This window comes from Podarcis cretensis, assembly GCF_951804945.1.
Source record: "Podarcis cretensis genome assembly, chromosome: 12".
NCBI lineage: Eukaryota > Metazoa > Chordata > Lepidosauria > Squamata > Lacertidae > Podarcis > Podarcis cretensis.
The window spans coordinates 44,581,946-44,606,351 of NC_137181.1; the positions used below are offsets into that span (position 1 = coordinate 44,581,946).

At 45.0% G+C, this 24,406-nt stretch overlaps 2 long non-coding RNA genes across 5 annotated transcripts in view; both read right to left on the reverse strand.

Annotated features, from left to right (window-relative positions):
* LOC307199546 overlaps positions 1–24,406 on the reverse strand; it is a 164,202-nt gene that overhangs the window by 62,643 nt on the left and 77,153 nt on the right. Inside the window, exon 1 of one of the 4 annotated variants that reach the window (XR_013832034.1) lies at positions 23,539–23,690. The exons of 2 other annotated variants lie outside the window; for them this stretch is intronic. This is a non-coding gene — a long non-coding RNA (uncharacterized lncRNA). Of the gene's footprint in view, positions 1–13,378; positions 13,518–23,538; positions 23,691–24,406 lie in introns of those variants that run through there. One more of the 4 variants, XR_013832035.1, reaches the window with a different exon arrangement.
* LOC307199595 lies at positions 13,879–16,290 on the reverse strand. Its single transcript, XR_013832094.1, has 2 exons — positions 16,216–16,290; positions 13,879–14,002 (listed from the first exon to the last, which is right to left on the reverse strand). It is a non-coding gene; the product is annotated as an uncharacterized lncRNA (long non-coding RNA).

Sequence of the window (24,406 nt, forward strand, 5' to 3'; positions counted from 1 at the left end):
TAGTTCTGACCCAGGAATAAAGTCCCATAAACCTGCTTGATGAATTTGTTGCACAAGTAAAAGCTCATTGTGTGCTGCCCATGGTAATCTGAATCAATTGGCCTTCCTGAACCCATTCCTACTAACGCTAACTCAACTCACATGTACTCTGTACTCTAACAGCATTTTCATAAGTGTCACAAGCACCCTGTTGGCAAGATGTACGACAATACAGGCAAAGTTTACAGGTGTTTTGAAACAGGGAAGATGTGCAATGTGCATTATGTGCCCCCAATACTGGGCTGGCCCCAGACTAAGCTGGTTGCACTTACGCCCCAATGAAATCAATGAGACAAGTTGGTCATTATGAATTTCACTGGGGACGATGTGCAACCAACCTAGTCTGGATCCAGCCCATTGAAAGGATGTGCTGGAAGTCGTCATAATTAAGCGAGCGTACAACTGATCTTGAGTGTCATTTGTTTCTATCCACTCAAGCTGTTTCAAACTTGGATGGTTTAGATATAATTTCTGTAAGATAAAACAACAAAGAACAATTGTTTGCTGTGCTGAAAAACACACTGATATGCACAATGCTGAATGTTGTAACGAGCTGCCTTTTTAAAATTTTGCTGCACCACAGCAGCACGACATTAGTGGCATTGTGCGGTATTAAAATAGCATCTCCCAGCCACTCAGTTCATTGCTGATCATTGCTGGACCTTCAAAATGCTGCCTGGCCATAATAATAATAATAATAATAATAATAATAATAATATTTATACCTTGCCCATCTGGCTGGGTCCCCCCAGCCACTCTGGGTGGCTTCCAACAAAACACTAAAATACAATAACCTATTAAACATTAAAAGCTTCCCTAAACAGGGCTGCCTTTAGATGTCTTCTAAAAGTTTGGTAGTTATTTAAGTCAGGTAGGTACTTGCACATATACAGGGGAAGCGGGCAGCATTGAGCCAACAGTCAAGAAACATTCCTACAAAAATGCTTCCCTCATTCTGGGTATACTCATGCTTGTGAGATAATAATCCACCTCCAAGGATTGGCGAATCAGATAGCTAGCTCCCTGCTGACATTTTCATCGAGTTGTTTTCTTTTCTTTGACAGCCATGTGGACGAATTTATAACAAATTTGTTTCGCTTCCTGGATATTAAAATTCAAACCATCCACAACAACCCATAACCACTGGTCAACAGGCAGAGTAAATGAACAGAATCCTAAACCATAACATGATGCAAGGCGACAGACGACAACCAAAATATCCAGGTTTGGTTGGCTCACATCTCTCAAACAAATGTTCAGTGTATTATCTGTATACTAATAGGGACAATTCACTATTTATTTATTATTATCAATCATCCTTTGGGCTCAAATGCATTTCATTTGGAGGAAGATGCAATCCCAAAAGTCAAAGAAATGAAAAGGGAGTTTTTTCAGAAGCATTTTCAGCTTTAACTGTGAAGTGTCATGTGAGATATGCCATTAAACCACTCAGCTTTATTTGTGATAAATAATTGTATTTTTGTTTTTATCTTCTTTTTACACTCACTTTCAGGGGGGAAAGTATTTTAGGGGGGAAAGTCGTGTTTTTATTGTTTTTTATGTAAATTGTTTACAAGTTTTAATTATATGAAGTCGTACATTTTAATTAATTAATTAAAGACCATTTAATTAGGCCCAATAGTCATCTTGTCTTGTGTGCCACCCCCAACCCACTTTCTCACAGTCTCCTACATTACATCGGGGGGAAATGAAATGGGAAACCTGACAAAAGACCCAGATCGCGGCACTCACAGAAATTCCTCCACAATAAATTCCCACTGAAATGCAATCTAGTATGCCATTTCATCGGACTGTGTGATATCAATAGGATCCAAACGTGGTCATTGAAGATGTTTCTCTCCAGAGTAGCTCAATGCTTCTTTGCTTTTAATTAATTTACAGATGCAACTTAAAAGCACCAAGGCACAACAGGGTGTCAGATAAAGAGGGAATCTGGTGTGCTTCCTGAGGGGACAAGGTAATTGGTCTATGGTCCGCTGCCTAGTTATGTGCCAATAGCCTCTTATTAAAATCTCTCAGCCTGGGAAAAGTTAAGCAACCACCCAAAACAGAATGGAAAAATGTGGAATCTGTTGGCTCGATAGAGAACCAAAGTGATGCAGCCATTTGCGTGTCGAGGTCTCCCCATAGCCACCCTCAAATAAAGAGACAATTCACACAGAATTTTGTTTAAAGGTTTTTGGCATAATTTTTGGCCACAGCTTTGTTGATTACAGCATGTGAGCGGTTGCTTAGGCATTGGTTCGTGAGTATCTGTTCCAGCCTAGAGGTAGGAACAGAACTGACATCTGTAAGCCTGCGAAAGTCAGTAAGGGAAAACATTTTGGGGAGAAAATGGAACTGGGCGCCAGGCTCTCACCTCTCCCCAAATACTCCCAGGGGCTCTTGCGTGGCCCTAGCCCCTTGACAGGGGTTTGGACAAGAGCATGGCGAGTCCCTGGATTCCCTTAATGGAATATCCTTGCAGCAGCAGCATTGGAGGGGCCGGCACATCCAACCATACCCCCTCCACCAACCAAAATTAACCAATGCCTAACCACTGTGGGTTAAACCACAGAGCCTAGGACGTGCCGATCAGAAGGTCAGCAGTTTGAATCCCCGTGATGGGGTGAGCTCCCGTTGCTCGGTCCCAGCTTCTGCCAACCTAGCAGTTTGAAATCACGTCACAATGCAAGTAGATAAATAGGTACCGCTCCGGAAGGTAAGGTAAACGGTGTTTCCGTGCACTGCTCTGGTTCACCAGAAGTGGCTTAGTCATGCTGGCCACATGACCCGGAAGCTGTCTGGGGACAAACGCCAGCTCCCTCGGCCAATAAGGCGAGATGAGCGCCGCAACCCCAGAGTCGGTCACGACTGGACCTAATGGTCAGGGGTCCCTTTACCTTTAACCACAACCTTATAAGTTGTGATGATTTGCTACGCAGTAGGCAAAAAAAAAAATGGCACCAGCCAATCAGCCAAATGGCAAAATTCCTACCAGGCCCCTGCCCCAAAAGCAGACGACCTCATGACAGACATGTTACGAAAAGGAGCAATGCAGCAGCGAGCTGCAGCTGGCTGGAAAAGCCAAACAGGATGTTGATGTTTGGGGCTGTACCGTGGGAGCAAAGGGACAGCCTATTCACAGTACTGAGCACCGGATGTTAGCTCAGTGTGTCACCTGACATGTACTGGAAGTACAGGGGTGGAGTTTTTCTCTCTGCTGTTGTTGTTTGAAGAGTACGGACGTGTTTCTCTGTACTGCTGCATAGACAGAAATAAAGGCATGTAAATACATTTCTGTCTGTCTCTTCCCCCTCCTGGGGAAAACAGGGAGGAGGGAGAGTGGTGTGTTCTTCTCATGTTTGAGGAGAATCGCCGATAGAGACCCCGCCTGTCTCCTGCCGGGAGTCGCAGACAGGGGAGGTCAACAAGGAATCAAAGCCGGGTGCCTGGAGAGTGGCACATTCCTCTGACTAGGCTTGAAGATTCCAACAACTGGTAGCATTGCAGGTGGTTCTGATCCATGGAAATCTGCCTGAGAGGTTGATGGATCGTATGCCATCCTCTGCACCAAGGGAAGCTGATCAGACGGCTGGACATCGAGACGAGTTGATTGCCAAGCTACGGAGCCCCAGAGGTATGGAGATTTATGGCTGTTAAGTGAACGCGTTAAGGAAAAGTTTTCGGCTCACAAAAGTGTCTGCGTTTGGAAAAAACCAGCACTGAGGGGAAAAGCAGCCGCATACTTCGCATACCTAGATAAGGACTGGTATGCACAGTTGCTAAGCAACGAAGAGTCAGTACAGTGGAAAGTTACTGACTTGGGGCTGGAACACGGAGTGTGTTTTGTCTACTTCACTGTTCTTTGCAAGGACTTTTGAGCAGCTTGCGGTTTTACTGCCAAGTGAGAAAAGGCAGTAAACAACCAAGAAAGGCCTTTGGGATTTTACAGGCTCCAGAGTGAGAGCTAAGGCCTAGATTCATAATGGATGCCAAGAAGGGGGGAGGCTTGCCTTACCCACCTCCCCTGACAAATGACAATTATGCCTCATGGTCTGTAAAGATGAAAGCCCTGCTTGAGAATCAGAGGCTTTTTGAGGTGATAGAGAACCCCATCCCTGCAGCACCAACGCGAGGTTGGAATTCACAGAATGTGAGAGCCAGGACGGCCATGATTCTGTGTGTCGCAGATGATCAGTTGGTGCATATACAGGATTTGCAGTACGCGCAAGAGGTTTGGGAGACGCTGCGTAGAACACATCAGAGAGATGCTGGTTCTTCAGCGTTGCTGCATTTTGAAAAGCTGACAAATCTGAGGCTTGCGCCTGATGGAGATGTTCAAGCGCACCTGACGGAGATGAAGTTTCTGCGCCAACAGATGGCGGAGCGCAATTTTCATCTACAGGAGGAAGTGTTTTGCTTCATGGTTATAAACAGCCTGAATCGGACTTATAAAACAGTTGGCAGTCAGCTTGGTTCCCTACCGGCACAGCAGTTGACCGCGGAGAGGGTGTACGCAGTGGTTCTGAATGAACATGACAGACTTGCTGCACTGGAAGTCAAGGACAGGGGGAGGGAGGAACAGAGTTCTAGCTCCCCCACTGCTACTGCTACTGAAGAGGACGCTGTAGCTTTGAACGTTGTCCGATGTTACAATTGTGGACAGACTGGGCATCTTCAGCAGAACTGTAAGAGGCCACGTCAACAGAAAGGAGCTAAGGGAAGCTCTGCAAAGCCTGAGGCGTCAGGCAAAGGTCGTACCAAGTCACAGGTGAAACCTGCAAAGGCTTTGATGTCGAAAGGAACCATGCCAGAAGTGGAGAACGCTTTTGTCATCGACAGGGGTTGCACCGTTCACATGACACATCACAGAAAACTGAGAGTGGCACATTCCTCTGACTAGGCTTGAAGATTCCAACAAGACATAGCAAGGTCAATGCGAACAGCCCTAAATATAGGGAGGGTGGGCGGGTGATCTAATGCATGCAGCGAAAAGAGGAAGCTCAATGCTGCACACAGGGCCATCTATCCTAACCCACCCAGCAACAGAGGGATGTCTTGGTTGCGCCCACCACAATACGTGCTCTCCATGAAGAAGAACCCACTTTGCGGCCTAGACTTTGACCAGAAAGGCCAGAGTTCAAAGTGTCCCCCCCACTGAGCCACAAAGCATACTTTTCTGAGGATAAAGCAGAGAACACACTGGTTGACTTGACTCCACCATGGTTAAGTTCCCAACTGGGATGCACGTCTTCCAGTTCATGCTCCCATGAGAGTCATGTGACCCACGTGAGATCACAGGGCCCAAAACATGTGCTTCTTTCAGGGCCATGCTCTCATGTTGCATGAAAACCCGTCTTGTGGCAAAGCATGAGATCACAACCCAGAGAAAAGCACTTTTTCAGGACCGAGTCTCAACACAAACTTGTGCAAGATCACAGTGCCCAAAATGGCCGCCATGCTCTCACAGGAAAGAAACATTTCTTTTTCTGGGACACTTGTGGGGTATGGGATGAAGGGCAAATGTAAAATCACAGTTAAAAATGGGTAGGATGCCTTCAACAATAGTGGGGATCTAGACTGCCACAATCCAAGTCTGAGGGCGGTAATACTGGAGACTGCATATTTAAGGACAGTGGTACCTCAGGTTAAGAACTTAATTCGTTCTGGAGGTCCATTCTCAACCTGAAACTGTTCTTAAACTGAGGTACTACTTTATCTAATGGGGCCTCCTGCTGCCACCGCCCCACCAGAGCAAGATTTCTGTTCTCATCTTGAAGCAAAGTTCTTAACCCGAGGTACTATTTCTGGGTTAGTGGAGTCTGTAACCTGAAGCGTCTGTAACCTGAGGTACCACTGTACCCGTTTTCTTTCTTGAAAAGAAAGAACTCTCCTGAAAGGAGAACTCTTCTGCTCCCAGGGTGGCACCGGGTAGAGAGGAGCCTTTCCCACTCTGGTGCCCTCCAAAATTTTTGGAGTACAACCAGGCCATTAGCCCCAGACAGCACTGCAGGATTTTTGCAACAATCTGAGCTAGACAGGCCACAGGACCAGCGAAGAACAGCCATTTGAAGACGCTGCCAGCTGGATCCTCAATTTCAAAGTGAGATGGTTAAATAGGGAGGGGGAATCTTCCCAATAGGGAAACGGAGATTCCGTTTTGTGTTTATGCTCTGGTTTCTGCTGCTACACCACTTCATGCATGGATAGTAAATGGCAACACCTTGAAACGCAACTTTCATCTCCTTCGCCTGTTTTCTCTGTGTGTTCAGAGACAAGGAAAACAGATGAGCAACGAAGTCAGGGGGCAGATGAGCCACAATATACAGCTGCACATCTGTCAAATCCCCTCAATCATCCATTTGATCACGTTGCTTTCAAGGCTCGCAAAGATCAAAACTCTGTTCCCACAGCAAGCCTCTGAGGAGGCAACCATTGAACTCCATCAGAGAGAGGCAGAAGGAAATTGATGAGCTCGTGTCCTCCCAGATAAAAGCTGTTTTGGAGCTGGTGAATCAAGTAGCAAGGGAAATGGACAGGTTTTGTGTAGGAACATGGGGGTTTTATATTATATTAATCATCATCATCATTATTTATATATATATACATACAGTGGTACCTTGGTTCTCAAACTTAACCCATTCTGGAAGTCTGTTCCAAACCTAAAGCGTTCCAAAACCAAGACACGCTTTCCCATAGAAAGTAATGCAAAACGGATTAATCCGTTCCAGACTTTTAAAAGCAACCCCTAAAACAGCAATTTAACATGAATTTTACTATCTAATAAGACCAGTGATCCATAAAATGAAAGCAATAAACAATGTACTGTACTATAAAATAAATAAAAGTATTGTAGATAAAAATTTAAAAAATAAATAAATTCTTACCTGCACTGATGATAGTCTTTTTTTTTTATAATAATTTTTATTAATTTTCCAATTTTTAACACAAAACAACAACAACACACAAGCATCAACAAATACAAACACATACAAAAATATCATTTCTTAACCTCATTTTCATAAACCTCTTTTCTCGGACTTCCCCATACCTCACCCTTTTTGCATCCTTATTTTACAGTTTTTCAACAACTCTTTTTGCCAATTAAATTTAAGCTCATTGTCATTCTCAGTTTTACCTTAAATCATCAAACAGTTTTAGCTGCAATTCTGCATCTTCCTTCCCCTTGACATTTTATCACTCCTCTATTTTACAACAATTCTTAAGGTATACTTTAAACTTCTTCCAATCTTCCTCCACTGTCTCTTTCTCTTGGTCGCGGATTCTGCCGGTCATTTCTGCCAGTCCCATAAAGTCAATCACTTTCGTCTGCCATTCTTCCAGTGTGGGTAGTTCTTGTGTCTTCCAATACTTTGCTAAAAGGATCCTTGCTGCTGTAGTGGCGTACATAAAAAAAGTCTTATCCCTCCTTAACACCAATTGGCCGACCATGCCCAGGAGAAATGCCTCCGGTTTCTTGTGAAAAGTACATTTAAGTACCTTCTTAATTTCATTATAAATCATTTCCCAGAAGGCCTTAATCCTTGGGCATGTCCACCAAAGGTGAAAGAAGGTACCTTCAGCTTCATTACATTTCCAACATTTATTATTGGGCAAGTGATAAATCTTCGCAAGCTTGACTGGGGTCATGTACCACCTATAAATCATTTTCATAATATTTTCTTTTAAAGCATTACATGCTGTAAATTTAATTCCGGTGGTCCATAACTGTTCCCAGTCAGCAAACATAATGTCATGACCTATGTCCTGTGCCCATTTAATTGCACTGATGATAGTCATTGTTTGGATGGGGTTCTTTTATCCATTTCCGCAGCCACACAATCAATCAGTCAATCAATCAATCAGTAGCTGAACTGGGATCCAAAACAAATTAACTGAAAAAGCCTCAAAAAAACAAACAAAAAAACCCCGCAAAATAAATAGCAAAAACAAAAGCACCAAATATAACCACCAAAAGCACCGCAATCAGAAATGGAAAACTTGAATTGCAACAGGGGGATGCAAATGAGCAGCACAACAGGAAACACAGGGGGACTCAAAACGGAGCTCGTTCGAAATAAGTTCGAAAACCAGAACACCTACTTCCGGTTTTGCAGCTTTCGGGTTCCAAGTTGTTCGTGAAATAAGCTGTTTGAAAACCAAGGTACCACTGTAGATATAAACACACACACACACACACATGCAAATAACAATGAACAAGCTTTCTTCACAATTTCCTGTTATAGCAGTATAGGCTTTCCCGGCATGTAAGTGGGTCTGCCTACAGGAGATGCCACAAACTTCCATACACACGTCACAGAATTGTAGTGTTAGAAGGGACCTCAAGGGTCATCTAGTCCAACCCCCTGCAATGCAGAAATCTTTTGCCCAATGTGGGGCTTGAACCCACAACCATGAGATTAAGAGTCTCATGCTCTACCAACTGAGCTAAGTCTTGATAGATAGCAAAGCAAGCAAGACAAAGAGCAAACTTGTATTTCCAGGTAAGAATGACTTCTCTGAGCTACCGGCTCTTCTTTACTTCCCAGCCATTGGGTACCATTTTGGTAGTTGAATGATGATCATCATCGTACAGTACTGAGATATCCTATATAGCAACCAGCGCCAACAGGGTACCTTCTAGATAACTGAGACTACAACTCCCATCAGCTCCAGCCAATACATGGGAGCTGTAGTCCAGAACAGGTCAGTGAAGGCTGCTATATACTAGAAGTGAACTCTATTTCCAAAAGTTCATCCTTATGGAGTGAAGGCACATGAGAAAGGTATCAGCAGGTACAGTGGTACCTTGGGTTACATACACTTCAGGTTACATACGCTTCAGGTTACAGACTCCGCTAACCCAGAAATAGTACCTCGGGTTAAGAACTTTGCTTCAGGATGAGAACAGAAATTGTGCACTGGCGGTGCGGCGGCAGCAGGAGGCCCCATTAGCTAAAGTGGTACCCCATTAGCTAAAGTGGTACCTCAGGTTAAGAACAGTTTCAGGTTAAGAACGGACCTCCAGAACAAATTAAGTTGTACTGGCCCCGGGGGGTTACCGTGCGGCGTGGTCCGAGTCCAGTCTGAGGTCGAGGGTGTGGTATGGAGGCTGTCTGTCAGGGCTGAAGCGGGGTCCAAGGTATGGAGTCAGGTGAGGTCACGAACTCTGGCAGAAGAGCAGGACTGGGTGCCGGCAGGAACAGGTTACCAACAATGTTGCTCCCGCAACCTGGGACTGGGGCTGGCTGGCTTTTATCTGCCCAGAGGCTTAGGGCGACCCCAGTCCACAGGTGACTCGCCTCTCCTGGCCTGCAGGCAAGCACTCTTGCAAGAACTTAGTTCCTTCCACCTCTCTGCCCTGAGCCTCTGCAGCCCAGGAGAGGCTGGAGGGTTACCAGACCCTGACGGGGCTAGGTGACAGGTGTCTGCTCCTGAGGATCCGGCACAGGTGAGGACCCTTCAGGTTCAAGCCCTAGCCCCGGCTCAGCTGGTCCTGGAGGCGGGGACTCCTGTGCAGGCTGGGTTTCCTCTGGTTCAGCCTCTGAATCCGATTCCCAGGCCATCAGTTAATTACTTAACCCGAGGTATCACTGTATATGGGAGTCCCAACATGGCAGAGAGGTTGAAATGGAGTATCCGGAAAAAGGATCTGACTGGCAGGCTGGAAAGAAGCATTGCACAGCATGACATTTCATTGCAGGTCCCACTTGTCAGCAGGAATGCCATCTTTCTAAGAGTGGCTTTGAGCCATTAGCAGCTGCACGACAGGCAAACATTTTAACAGATGCAGCTTTCCCCAACACTGCATACTCAAAAGATGAATCTGAACGTGTGAAATAACAAAGATTAATGACTGCCAGTAGAATTTTCTTAGTAAATGAATGGATTAATTGCCCACAAAGCCAAGCTTGTCAAGTGATAATCTTACTATGTACCTGTTGGCATTGTAAACGGACCTGCTTGGATAGATAAAGGAATTTTTTCGCCCAACAGCATAGATCTGTTAAAGCTGTTAGTCATGGTACGGGATGTACATATCCATCTTTCTTTCCAGTGTCTGTAATTCTTTGAGAGCCAAGTGGGGATTGTCAAATTTGTCAGTTTTCTACATTTCTCATTTTTCAAATCATAAATTCAGCATATGTACAGCTATTTGGGAATTTTGTAAATAAAATTAAAACCCTCGGAAAAAGCCACCAGCATTTCAGATCAAATTTTTCCTAGCACATTTTAACACAGTCTCGACGAATATGCACAATCTTACAAGCAATTTCCCCTTACCGTAATTCAAGCTTGTGTGTCATTTTCACCAATATATGCATTTTATGCAAACTGATACGTGCACTTGGGGGCACATCATCTTGGCCAGGAACTGCGTTGCAAAATTCAGAGAAGTGCGGCTTTCAAAGGATAGCTGTATTTTGGTTCGCATCTTGTTTCAAACAGTGCTAATTAAGCCAGGGAGAATGAACATGACATGAGGATGCAGCCCTATGGCTATTGGAACATGCTGATTGGCCCTGAGCCAACTTCTTTCACTTTTAACTCTCCCCCCCCCCCCACTCATTTCAGCCTGAATTTTCTGCATGCCTCTGTCTTTGTTTGCCTTATGGTGAAAGCACATGGTACTGCATGTAGACTGACAGTGAGGCGATATAGGAGGATATATTTTCAGCTTGGGCAATGAGATGCACATGTCTCATTAACAATAAGAGGGCCAGTGTTGCTTTCCCCCACTAAATAAATCTACTAGCAGAAAGCCTATCCCTTGATGAGCAACAGATGGGGTTTCCATAATGGCTCATTACCTCCTTGCTTTGTCATGCTGCTAAAATGAAATGAAATGTTATTTATGGTTAGAAATGATGCGCAAGATTCCTACACAACTTTCCTCCATCGTTGTTGTTTTGGATGAGCTTCTCCTGGCACTAACAGATTTGAGGAGCTGGCAAAGGGCCCGTTGGGAATTGCAGAAGTGCCCCTTCTGTCTAACTTTTAAAAAACGCAATCTCAAGTCTCCAAAGTGAAGCTTCGGTTCTGCAAAAAAACTGGAAATCTGCACATTCAGAACAGAAAAGCTGCCACTTGTCGCCAAATGCCTTCTGTCAGTTGTCCTCTGTGATTGGGAAGGGCTATCACATTTGAATGGGTGCAGAAAGCACTAACCACCAACGATGGATTTGGTTGGGAACGTGTCATTTAGGGCAAGGTTGGGCAACAGCTGCGATCTGCGAGCCACAATGAATGTGGATAATGAGCTTGGGAGCTGTGGCTGATTGGCATATTTGTTGTGGCATGCCGTTAGCATAATGCAAGTACCGCTATCACAGATGAGTTTGATGTCAAACGAGAGTCAGTCAAGCATTCCAAGATTTGCGTCTCTTGCTAAATCAACGGGCTCCAAATAAGCCCACGTTGCAAATACTAAAGGTTAGCAGTCCACAACCATTTAAATGAACTTGCTTACAGTTGCATATGGGTGTGCAGCAAAGCACACATGCATGCATGCACACCCCTACAACCCAGTTCTCATCTACAATCATAGTTGGAATGGACCCCATGGGCAATCTAGTCAATGCAGGAATCTTTTGCCCAAGCTGAGTAGGTTTAGCTTGGAAAAGAGGAGACTGAGGAGAGATATGATAGCCATCTTCAAATATCTCAAGGGCTATTACATGGAAAGTACTTTTCTGCAAACATTTTTACAAAGCCTTGTGCAAGAGGTTGGATATGTAGATTTTTGTACCCGTCCTACAGCAAAAAAGAAGCTAATATTATTCCAGGATGCATCAATAGAAGTATAGTGTCTCGATCAAGGGAAGTGATAGTCCTGCTCTATTCTGCCTTGGCCAGACTCCACCTGGAATACAATGTTCAGTTCTGGGTACCACCATTTAAGAAGGATGTTGACAAGCTGGAACATCAAGATGATCAAGGGTCTGGAAAGCGTGACCAAGATGATCAAGGGTCTGGAAAGCCTTATGTGGAATGGTTGAGGGAATTAGGTACGTTGGTGAAGAGGAGACTGAGAGGAGATATGGTAGCCATCTTCAGATATCTCATGGAAGAGAGAACAAGCTTGTTTTCTCCTGCTCTGGAGGATAGGACTCGGACCAATGGTTTCAAGTTGCAAGAAAGGAGATTCCAACTAAACATGAGGGAAAACTTTCTGATGGTAAGAGCTGTTCAACAGTGGAGTGGTCTCCCTCAGGAGGTTGTGGACTCTCCTTCCTTGGAGGGCTTGAAGCAGAGGCTGGATGGCCATCTGTCATGGATGCTTTAGCTGAGATTGCTGCATCACAGGAGGCTGAAGTAGACAACCGTTGGGGTTCCTTCCAGCCCTACAATTCTATGATTCTATGCATGTGGGGTTCAAACCTGCAACCCTGAGATTAAGAGCCTCATGTTCATCCCAGGGAGTAAACAGGACCCACGAAGCAGCCCGATTTGTGTCTCTCTAAGACTATTGGGAGAGATTTCAGCACTGCAGCCTTTGAAATATAATAAGAGCCTGCTTGATCGGACCAAATGACCATCCGTGTCTGGCATCCTGTTTCCCACAGTGATTAAGCTGATGTCCTGGAAAAGCGCACAAGCAGGACAGAGAGGCAAAGGCCTTGCCCTGAGACTGTTCCCCAGCAGCTGAGACACGAGAGGAATAATAGCACCAAGCCAGCCAAATATTCAGATGATTTAATCGCGCTTGCTCAGGAAGTATCTGACCTAAGAGTGGCAAAGTTTGCTCGCTTCCCTCAGAAATCTAAACAGGGGTGATCAGATCTTTTTCATATTTTTAACCTTGGCTGCGGTTCCTCGGACTCACTGAATCTGGACGGAAGGAACCCATCTGGCCTCTCTGAAGTGCTTCACAGAGAAACACAGCCTTTTCTCTGTCGAGAGTGAGGGCGCGGGCATGGCGTGGGGGGCCCAGGGGGTGCAGTGTCCAGAGTCCTAGGCGCAGGATTTTTAGGGGGTGTGAGCCATCCCGCTCTGCCTGCCGCCAGGGGTCTCCATTGTAAAGCAGCCAAATGGATTGGCAGCTGAATCTAACTTCAACACCTGTGGGTGGCAGGTTAGTTGAGAGATCTGCATTGGCTCCCAGTACGTTTCCGAGCACAATTCAAAGTGTCGGTGTTGACCTTTAAAGCCCTAAACGGCCTCAGCCCCGTATACCTGAAGGAGTGTCTCCACTCCCATTGTTCAGCCCGGACACTGAGATCCAGCGCCGAGAGCCTTCTGGTGGTTACAGGGAACCAGGCAGAGGGCCTTCTCGGTAGTGGCGCCCACCCTGTGGAATGCCCTCCCTTCAGATGTCAAAGAGATAAACAACTACCTGACATTCAGAAGACATCTTAAGGCAGCCCTGTTCAGGGAAGTTTTTAATGTGTGACATTTTAGTGCATTTTTGGTCTCTGTGGAAGCCGCCCAGAGTGACTGGGGAAACCCAGCCAGATGGGCGGGATACAAATAATAAATTAATTATTATTATTATTATTATTAGGTGAGCCAGGTCAGGCTGTGGAGCACACCTCACTCTGCAACAGAGGGGAATAACTGGAAAGCAGTGCAGATCTGCTATGAATCGCTGCCCTCCATCCTTATAGTGACCTCCTGGCTCTTTTCATTTCTTCCCATGTTTCTTTATAGTACTGCAATGCAGCAGTCTAAGATTAATATATTCCCTACGTGCACTTGTGCTGAAATATCCTTCCAGATTTGTGGGAAAATGCCTCTTGCAGATTGTTTAGCATATAATGCATAGGTGATCACAGGATATTCTGCATGTTTCCTCTCCGTGCTGATTAGAAAGGAGCATAATAAATAGATGGAGAATTGGCGATGGGGGATTTTGCTTTTGCTGAATATGTTCAAATGGTGTTCCTTCCTGTTGTTCAGTCATGTGCTTTCCTGGGTTTCAGATTCTGCCAGAAGAATGAGCTCTGGGCCAAGCAAACGCCTGCAAAACAAAGATTAAACGAAAGATAATCTCTACATGGTGCTCTTTGTTCTGAAGTGGTTTCCTGAAAACGTCCCAAGATGATTGATCCAAGATGACTCATCCAAGATGACAGCTCAGTAAATCTCAGGTATTTCAAGTCAAGGAGGCAGCACAATTGTGTCTCTGATGATCCAGGTGGTTTGGAAATATTTTCACTGAAGCAGCTTCATCATGCAAATATTCCTTTGCAGGAAAAATTGTACAAGAGGGAAAACAAAGGATTCCACCCCTGCGTAGGTGCTATTTAACACCTGATGAATTATCCAAAATGTATAAGAAGGTTCCTAATAACTGCTGGAAGTGCAAACAAACAAGTGGTCCTTTTTTATGTGGTGGAACTGTAAGAAAGCAAGGGAATTTTGGGAAATGATATATGATGAGATAAAAAAAAATGCTTAAAGTGATTACACACACACACACACACACACACACACACACACAGAGCTTTTCTTCTAGGGATTATAGGGTCAGAAGTTCCAAAAAAGATGGTTAAGTTGTTTATGTATGGAACTACAGCAGCCAGGATTCTCTATTCACCAAAAAAGAAAGGATAAGCAAGGTGATGGACGATGTTGAATCAGCAAAGCTAACAGCTAAAATAAGAGAACTTAATAACTACTGTTTTATGGAAGAATGAAAGGCTTTTTTAGACTGTTTAAAGAACTGTTACAATACAATGAATTAGCGAGCAGGATTTGAACTGTGAGCAACAGAAATAATTAGAGATTGTTGTATTATATCAATAAAAGAAAATTAAAAATTATGTACTGGAATTCCATATGAAATTTATGGATTTTTTAACACACACACACACACACACACACACACACACACAAAACCAACCCAAAGCCCCCACCTTACAGCTTAGTTCAGGATTTTAAACTAATTTTTGTTACAGAGCATCAGTCACTAAGTTATGCACATGACCCTGGTTTCCAGGGCAACAGGCCTTGCAACCAAAGAGTGGATGTGGAACTCAAGCAGATGGGTCATCTAGTTTTGTGGGGATCCATCTTCGTGGGGACCTCAGCAGTTACTACAACTACTACAATTAATCAAGAATGTGGAAGCTAGACTGGGAGCGGCTGCCGAGACCATATAACACCAGTCCCGAAAAACCTACATTGGCTCCCAGGAAGTTTCTGAGCACAATTCAAAGTGTTGGTGCTGATCTTTAAAGCCCTAAATGGCCTCGGCCCAGGATACCTGAAGGAGCATCTCCACCCCTATCGTTCAACCCAGACACTGAGGTCCAGCTCTGAGGGCCTTCTGGTGGTTCCCTCACTGCGAGATGTGAGGTTACAGGGAACCAGGCAGAGGGCCTTCTCGGTAGTGGCACGCGCCCGCCCTGTGGAACGCCCTCTCGTCAGATGTCAAGGAAATAAATAACTATCTGACTTTTAGAAGGCATCTGAAGGCAGCCCTGCTTAGGGAAGTTTTTAATGTTTGATGTTTTATCACGTTTTTAATATTCCATTGGAAGCCGCTCAGAGTGGCTGGGGAAAACCAGCCAAGATGGGTGGGGTATAATTAATTAATTAATTAATTAATTATTACTACGATGATGATCTGGCTCTGTCTGTAGAGCTCAGTGACAAGAATGGAAACAACACTCCATTTCCGGTCTCTGTCAGACTTGCAATTGGTCCGCTCAAAGGCCTTCCAAATTATAATATTAAAAGTACTTGCACTCTCTCTCTCTCTCTCATACACACACATAGCTATTTTAGCATTAATATATTCTTCTTCTGCCCCATGAAATTATACCGACTCAGAAGGTGCCAGGTTCCTGTCTGTTTAACATTCAAGGCACACTTCAATCCATTAAGCGTGTGTGTGTGTGTGTGTGCCTGCTTTTGGCACACGCCGATGGCTGCATTGAAACTATCCCAAGAAAAGTCCCTGGTCCATCCGTTCCCCCCCCCCCTCCAGCTTTCTTTCCAAGCGGCTGCTTATTAGCCACATGGTGAGCACAATTATGCTGCAGCTCAGCTTTTAATAAAGCATTGGCCACTTGGCGCTGATGAGGCTGCCGGCCTCTGGGTGTTCAAAGAACCGTCTGCAAGAGGGAAATAAACAGGGAGCCATTGCCCTGTTTGCAGCGGTGTATGTTATCTTAAAATCTGGTCAAAGCCTAACGTTGAGGTGTTGGCTTATTCTGCAATCCCCACCTTTGGTGTTTCCCAGCTGCAGTTCTAGCATCCGACTGTAACTGGACTTGGGGTGATGTAATGCGTGTGGGGAATCTGGGAACCGAGAATGAGGAATACGGATAGTTAATTTGAAAGCGGTGGTGATAGGTCAAGGCAATGCTGGAAGGGCCCGTAAGGTGGAACTCATTTGCAGAGGTGCTCCAGTACAGGCGTCAGAATAATTAGCGTGCCATTTTATGACAGCTCGCAGCCACTACCGTAACAAGAGGCATGCCATTTCCTCGCTGCACCGGTCAGATAACGGAGAAAGAAATCTGTGCTAAATATATGAAAGGATCATTTGCCACCTCTAAGCTGAAGGTGAGAGGAGAAGGTTGAAAAGAACCTTCCGCAGGATTTGAAGGTATACAACCAACAACCTAATCTGGATTTATGTCCCCGACGCAGGAAGTGTTAAGAATACTGGGCTGGGTAGACTAATGGTCCGACTCCATTGCAGCATTTCTCAAACTTGGGTCTCCAGCTGCCGTTGGACTACAACTCCCATCATCCCTGACCACTGGTCTTGCTAGTGAGGGATGATGGGAGTTGTAGTCCAACAACAGCTGGAGACCAAGTTTGAGAAGCACTGAAAGGCTAGCTTCCTATGTCCCTAAGCCTGTAAACAATAGGGCTGCTGTTGTGACGTGGGGTTTGTGATTTCAGCTCTCTTGACATAATATGCTGGAGACAGTTCTCTAGTAACACTTCTTTATTAAAGCAACAAGACTGAGACCTGAGGAGGGGAGAGCTACATTTATAGGGACAGGGAACTAGCTAGAAAGGATACATTTTGGAGGGAACAATATCAGGCAATCACAGTCCTGCCTTTTGGAGGAAACCAATAAGACAGAGGATCCAAAAACAGCAGCTTAAATGAACCAATAGTAGCTGTACCCTCTGGAACCAAAAGGCAGTTACTTTACCCTAATGCCAATACAGACAATAATAATACAGATATAAAATCCTTTGACTCAATACACAACAGCTGCCATACGTCTGGATTTTCCTGCACATTGCCGGGATTTCAAAGGCAGAATTCATGTCCGGGGGGGGGGGATTTCTGAAAGGTGGCACCTTGTCCTGGATCTTAGGCAAGCTCAACAACTTCTGAGATGTCCTGGTTTTACACTTTTTGGCAACCCTATCCAATGCTGGTTTATTACAGTAGTACCTCTGGTTTAAGGTTACTGGACGTCCCTGTTTCCCGGGGACAGTCCCCAGATTTACATATCAGTCTCCATACTGTGGTTTAGACCACAGTGCCACCTGTGTCCCTGGGGGTGCACAATCAATAGCCATTTGAAAGTGAGAATTAGGAATGGATGTGCAAGAAACAGCACTGAGCATGTGTTGACTTTTGATATTTCTCTATTACAAAACAAAGACTTGAGGATTTGGAAAAGCCTACTTTCCTCTGGGGGAAATTGAGGGATAAGGGAACAGGTGAGCCTCCAGGTGGGGAACTCATGCCACTCCATCTCCCATCAGCCTCAGCCACCATGGTCAGCAGTAATGAATGATAGGAGCTGTAGTCCAGCAACTTACGGAGGGCCACCAATACTCCACCCTGTGTCTGTTGTTTGCCCCACCTGGTGCATAGAGGAGAAGAAGAAGAAGAAGAAGAGTTTGGATTTGATATCCTGCTTTATCACTACCCGAAGGAGTCTCAAAGCGGCTAACATTCTCCTTTCCCTTCCTCCCCCACAACAAACACTCTGTGAGGTGAGTGAGGCTGAGAGACTTCAGAGAAGGGTGACTAGCCCAAGGTCACCCAGCAGCTGCATGTGGAGGAGCAAGGAAGTGAACCCAGTTCACCAGATTACGAGTCTGCCGCTCTTAACCACTACACCACACTAGTACACTCTGATACATAGAGCTACACTATATCTGAACTTGAAGCGATTCACTTTTTACAACAGGACTGTAAGCTGAATTAGTATGTACAGTACTCATTTCAATGGCATGCCTGTATTTGTGCTTTGAATCTTAAAAATGCAAAAAGCAGATGTCCCCATAAAAGCCCCCTTTCTTCCTCTCTTTTATCTCTTTCTTCTTAGAGCATTTAGCCACTATACCAGACCGTAGTTCACAAATCAATTCCATTGTGATTATTTGTCTCTTTTATAGAGCCCAGGAACAATCCTTCAAGCAGTCGGCGCTATTTAAGCCACAGGATCATAGGAAAACTGCCTAGTGCTTTTTTAAATGCACAAGCTTGCATTTAACATTCACCACAGATTTGTCTTTCCACGAATTCCTAGCACACGTGGCACAAATCCAAATGGTACTTTTTTTGGTATGCTGTATTGTACCAAATACAGGGGACATGGGTGGCGCTGTGGGTTAAACCACAGAGCCTAGGACTTGCCGATCAGAAGGTCGGTGGTTCGAATCCCCGCAACAGGGTGAGCTCCCGTTGCTCGGTCCCTGCTCCTGCCAACCTAGCAGTTCAAAAGCATGCCAGTGCAAGTAGATAAATAGGTACCACTCTGGCGGGAAGGTAAACAGCGTTTCCGTGCGCTGCTCTGGTTTGCCAGAAGCGGCTTAGTCATGCTGGCCACATGACCTGGAAGCTGTATGCCGGCTCCCTCAGCCAATAAAGCGAGCTGAGCGCCGCAACCCCAGAGTTGGTCACAACTGGACCTAATGATCATGGGTCCATTTACCTTTACTATTGTACCAAATGCCACTTTCTTCCTCCTTGCTAAATATTCTGGCCAAGCAGGCACCATTTTTTCAGCACAATTATTGTGCATGCCTCTTCCTTTCTTAGAAGAGAAATGCAAGTTGAGGGCAGTATTTGAGATAATATATACATTACATTGAATATCAAACTCTTGGCTCGATCTTAGCAGTGTTTCCTTACACATTAGTCGAACCATTTATTATTTGCTTCTACAAGTTCATAGTTGCTCCATAGACCAAGTTGAGAGTACTCCCTCCTTTTTTCAGGGCCATATTCTGAAGTGAGCAAGGGCTGAGAGGTCATTAGAATCGTAGAATTGGAAGGGACCATGATGGTCATCCAGTCCAAACCCCTGCAATGCAGGAATCTTTTGCCCAACATGGGGTTCAAACCCACGACCCTGAGATTAAGAGTCTTATGCTCTACCAACTGAGCTATCCCAGCATATATCTTGAGAACACCAAGTAAACAGGCAAAGGGTTCTTCAAATGCCTCCATGCTAGCAATGGGCAAATAATCCATTCCATCTAGAACTGGGCTAAATTAATGATATCTATGGGGCACGGGTGGTGCTGTGGGTTAAACCACAGAGCCTAGGGCTTGCTGATCAGAAGGTCGGCGGTTTGAATCCCCGTGACGGGGTGAGCTCGGTGTTGCTTGGTCCCTGCTCCTGCCCACCTAGCAGTTTGAAAGCACGTCAAAATACAAGTAGATAAATAGGTACCGCTGTGGCGGGAAGGTAAACAGCGTTTCCGTGCGCTGCTCTGGTTCGCCAGAAGCGGCTTAGTCATGCTGGCCACATGACCCGGAAGCTGTACGCCAGCTCTCTTGGCCAATAAAGCGAGATGAGCACCCTAACCCCAGAGTTGGTCACAACTGGACCTAATGGTCAGGGGTCCCTGTCCTTTTACCTTTACCTTTATCTATCTATATCTCAAAATAGCTCCCCCTCCCTGGCCCAATTTGAAAATTCAGAAACCGTGTCATACCAGCCTCCTCCTTACAACCTTCTCACACACATCACAAGCCGCCCAAACTCCAAAATGAACACCTGCCCCAAACACAAGGACCTGAGCCCCACTTTGAGTCCACATTTACAACTGATCTGTCAGTTGAGGGATGAGAGGATGAATTACCGCTGGGAGGAACGCAGAGAGAAGAAATGGCATGGCACATCTGCAGCAACACAACCGGACGCCTTCATCTGCCCCAGCTGCAACAAAACAGGTCTCTCCTGCATTGGTTCCCTACAGCCACAGCAGGCGCTGCAACCTTCCAACACTCCCAAAGGCATCACTCCGCCAGTGTCTCCTGAGACAGCTGGGGCAGTGCCTTTTGGGTTTTGACACAGAAGTATTGTCCTGCTGCAGCAGAATTCATTCAATCAATAAACAGCAAGGCATCCTTCATAGGTGCCCTTTTATCAGTGGTCTTGCCTGTTTATTTAAGGTAAGTGAAATCCTACCATGGAGAAGCTGTCTTTCCATGACACCACCATCCCTTAAGGTCAGGATTCCATCAAAGCCATTAGAACAGGGATGGGGAACCTGTATCCCTCCTTATATAATGTTGGACTACAATTCCCAGCATGCCTTCTCGTTTTCCATGCTGGCTGAGGCTGATGGGAGTTTGAGTCCAGCAACTTCTTAAGACGGGTCCAGGTCCCCCGTCTCTGCATTAAAGGCGCTTAGAAGGCCAACTATCTTGTCCGATTGCCAAAATATTTGCAATATCAACGTACCATCTGGTGACTGCTCACATCATTAAGCAAAGGTGCTTTGTGAGAAACAGATATATGGCAACAGCAAATGGTTAGTAATTGAATTCAAAGGAATCACGGGCGGCTTTCCAGAGCTGCGCTAGTGGTAGTTAACCCTGCGGAAGCTCAGCAAAACCATCAATTAATCCATTAATGTTTGTTTGTTTGTTATGTGAGTGCCCTCCCCTTCTGCCAAGATATTCAGAGCAGCAACATACATGAGATTTCCACTTTAGGGATTTTGTGTGATAGGAGACAGTGATCATCCAATGAGCTTTGCAAACAAATGGACTGCCCAGGCATAACTTGGAAGATTCTGTCATCCATCTAATTGTTAATCTGTTGTACAGCCCCGCCCCCAAAGCCACTTGCAGATCAATAAAAACAAGACAGTTCCTGCCTTCAGTCTGAAACAGTGATGGCCAAACTTGGCCCTCCAGCTGTTTTGGGACTCCAACTCCCATTATCCCTAGCTAACAGGACCAGTGGTCAGGGATGATGGGAATTGTAGTCTCAAAACAGCTGGAGGGCCAAGTTTGGCCATCACTGGTCTAAAGATGCAGCATAGAAAGTAAATGTATCAGGAGGGCGGAGGAAATAAATGAATGAGAAATGGAGAACCAAAACTGACAGATCCTTCCACCCTTGCTCAGAAGCCAGTTCTTACTTAAAATTGTCACTTAGAATTATAGAATTGTAGAGCTGGAAGGGACTCTCAGGGTCTTCTAGTCCAACCCCCTGCAGGACTATGCAGCTGTCCCATACGGAGATAAAATCTGCAGTCTTGGTGTTATCAGCGCTACGCTCTAACCAACTGAGCGATCTCTGACATTAGCAGTGTGGTTCTGCAGCCAAGTAATGTGTACCAAAATGCATATATTAATGAAGAGTATGCATATGAATGCATATATTTTAGGAAAAAAATAACACAAAATATGTGTGTGTGTTATGATAAATTCACTGGGGCGATTCAGAGCTGCATTTGCTTGATTTCTTTCTTTTTTAAAAAATGTTGTTTTATTGCTAAAGCTGCATTACGATATTTGAGGCTACATTTCCTCAAATGTAATCACAGTAAACTTAAGCTTATTTATTTTAACTCTGCATTGTGGCCACCGGTTGGAAGAGTTTTTTCCTGAACAAGTTGGCTATTATCCTTTTCTGAATGGCCAGTGCAACACACACACACACACACAAACTTCCAGTTAATTCAGTACAATGTGACCTCAGCAATTCTCAACATCAGGCTGCTAGCATGAAGTTCTGAACTTTTACAATTCCTGGCAAAGACCCCCACAAATACTAGAACCACCAAAGCCCCGTTTTACAGGACTGGAATTCCAAGAAGCCGTATAACTTCTAGGAATGTTGCTATATAACATTTTCATACTTGAGGGAAATCATAGCAATGAAATTATGCTCTCCACAAGGCCAAAGTTTTAAAAATGAGACAGTAACACTTTACCGAAGCCTATCAAAGAAAACGATGGGCATATTTTATGCCATGGGTAGGCAAACTAAGGCCCGGGGACCAGATCTGGCCCAATCGCCTTCGAAATCCGGCCTGCGGATGGTCTGGGAATCAGCCTGTTTTTACATGAGTAGAACGTGTCCTTTTATTTAAAATGCATCTCTGGGTTATCCATCTCAATAGATCTAACTCCATTCAAATCTCCCATCAAAATTATCTTTCCATTCTCGAATTCCCAAAGCTTCTCTTCCAATTTCCTGTAAAATTCGGATTTATTATTATTTGGGGCATACACTCCTGGGTTATTTGTGGGGCACAGAAATTCGTTCATTTTTTTCCTTTTCAAAATATAGTCCGGCCCCCCACAAGATCTGAGGGACAGTGGACCAGCCCCCTGCTGAAAAAATTTGCTAACCCCTCTTTTATGCCATTGGAGGGGGTGGGGGAGAAACCTAAACTGAATGCAGTAGCCCACAGATCTTGTTATGCTTTTGAATCTTTCAGACTGTTTCACTGTGCTGTAGGCCACACAACTGTCTTTCTCTGAAGACCAAGACCAGCGGCAGAAAAATAAATGTTTCAAGCAGAGGCTACTAGGTTCAATTTCCAGAATCTCCAGTTAAATGGACAACTGTACCATCTACCATTGTGAATGGGCCAAGGGTTACTAGCATAGAGCCTACAAATGTTGTCAAACTACAACTCTTGCCATCCACAAGTACAGTGGTGCCTTGCAAGACGAAATTAATCCGTTCCGCGAGTCTCTTCGTCTAGCGGTTTTTTCGTCTTGCGAAGCACCCCTATTAGCGGCTTAGCGGATTAGCGCTATTAGCGGCTTAGCGGCTATTAGCAGCTAAGCGGCTAAGCGGCTATTAGCGGCTTAGAAAAAGGGGGGGAGGGAAAAAACTCGCAAGACTTGCAAGACGTTTTCGTCTTGCGAAGCAAGCCCATAGGGAAATTTGTCTTGCGAAGCACCTCAAAAGACGGAAAACCCTTTCGTCTAGCGAGTTTTTCGTCTTGCAAGGCATTCGTCTTGCGGGGCACCACTGTATTGACATGCTGGCTGCATACCACTAGGCCTGATAACAAGAGATTGCACCCCCTACAACACAACACAATGCAACGCAACGCAACACACACTCACACACACACACACACACACACACACACACATGCCTTCCTGGGTGCCACAATCCAGGTTTCAAGCAAATATTCCTGGTTGAGAGAACCCCAGCAGAAATTTTAAATCACAAAACATGCAGCAAACCACAGCATGAAAAATATAAGGCCGTTCAACCTTTAAAATTACGCCTTGCAAGATCCAAAACTTCCCTCTTTCCCAAAGCTTAGAAAAACTGCGCAAGTTAGAGATGGTCTACTTACAAACTCCTCAATTCACGTGCTTTATCCATGCAGCATTCAGAAAAAACGTTGCCCAGGCAGTAAAACTAGGCTTAGCTATAGTGGTCCCTCAGTCACTGGTCTAGGAACTCATGAGTGGCTTCACCTGATGACTTCATCAGATGGGTAACAATGGCTTGATTACCTAGTTCCTCCCAAGGTGAGTCAAGCCCTCCAGGACAGCTTACTCTATGGTATTAACCCCTTAATGTCTTAATTAGACTTTAGCATGTTGGTTATGTGAGTATGGTTATCCCACGCTTTTCTCCTCCTCCCTGATGCTCCCCACAACTGAGTGAGTAGTAGATGTTTTATGATTTGTAGAGCTGGAAGGCAGAATGTGAGTGTGATGTGTAGTAAACCAGGTTGTGCCTTGATAAACGGGAGCACAAAGAGGAAAGGGATCCCAACTCTAGAGATGTGCTGCTGTGTTTTTTGTTATTTTATTGCATTTGATTATACCTTTGCATGGCATTGTCGTCTCTCAGCTTCATAAGTAAAGGTAAGGGATCCCTGACCATTAGGTCCAGTCGTGACCGACTCTGGGGTTGCGGCGCTCATATCGCTTTATTGGCTGAGGGAGCCGGTGTACAGCTTCCGGGTTTGATCAGAAGGTCGGTGGTTCGAATCCCCGTGACGGGGTGAGCTCCTGAGGCATCTAATCATAAGCCTGCATTTTTATTAAAGCTTATATGTTTAATCAGGGCTTGTATTTTAAAAATGAGCTTAAAGTTCTTCAAATGTTTTATGCCAGGCAGAAGACCAGCTGCCTAAGAACCTTGGCAATGTTTTTCTCCTAGACAAGGGGGCCCCCTGATTTATAGCAGAAAACAATTCTCAAAGTCGTAAA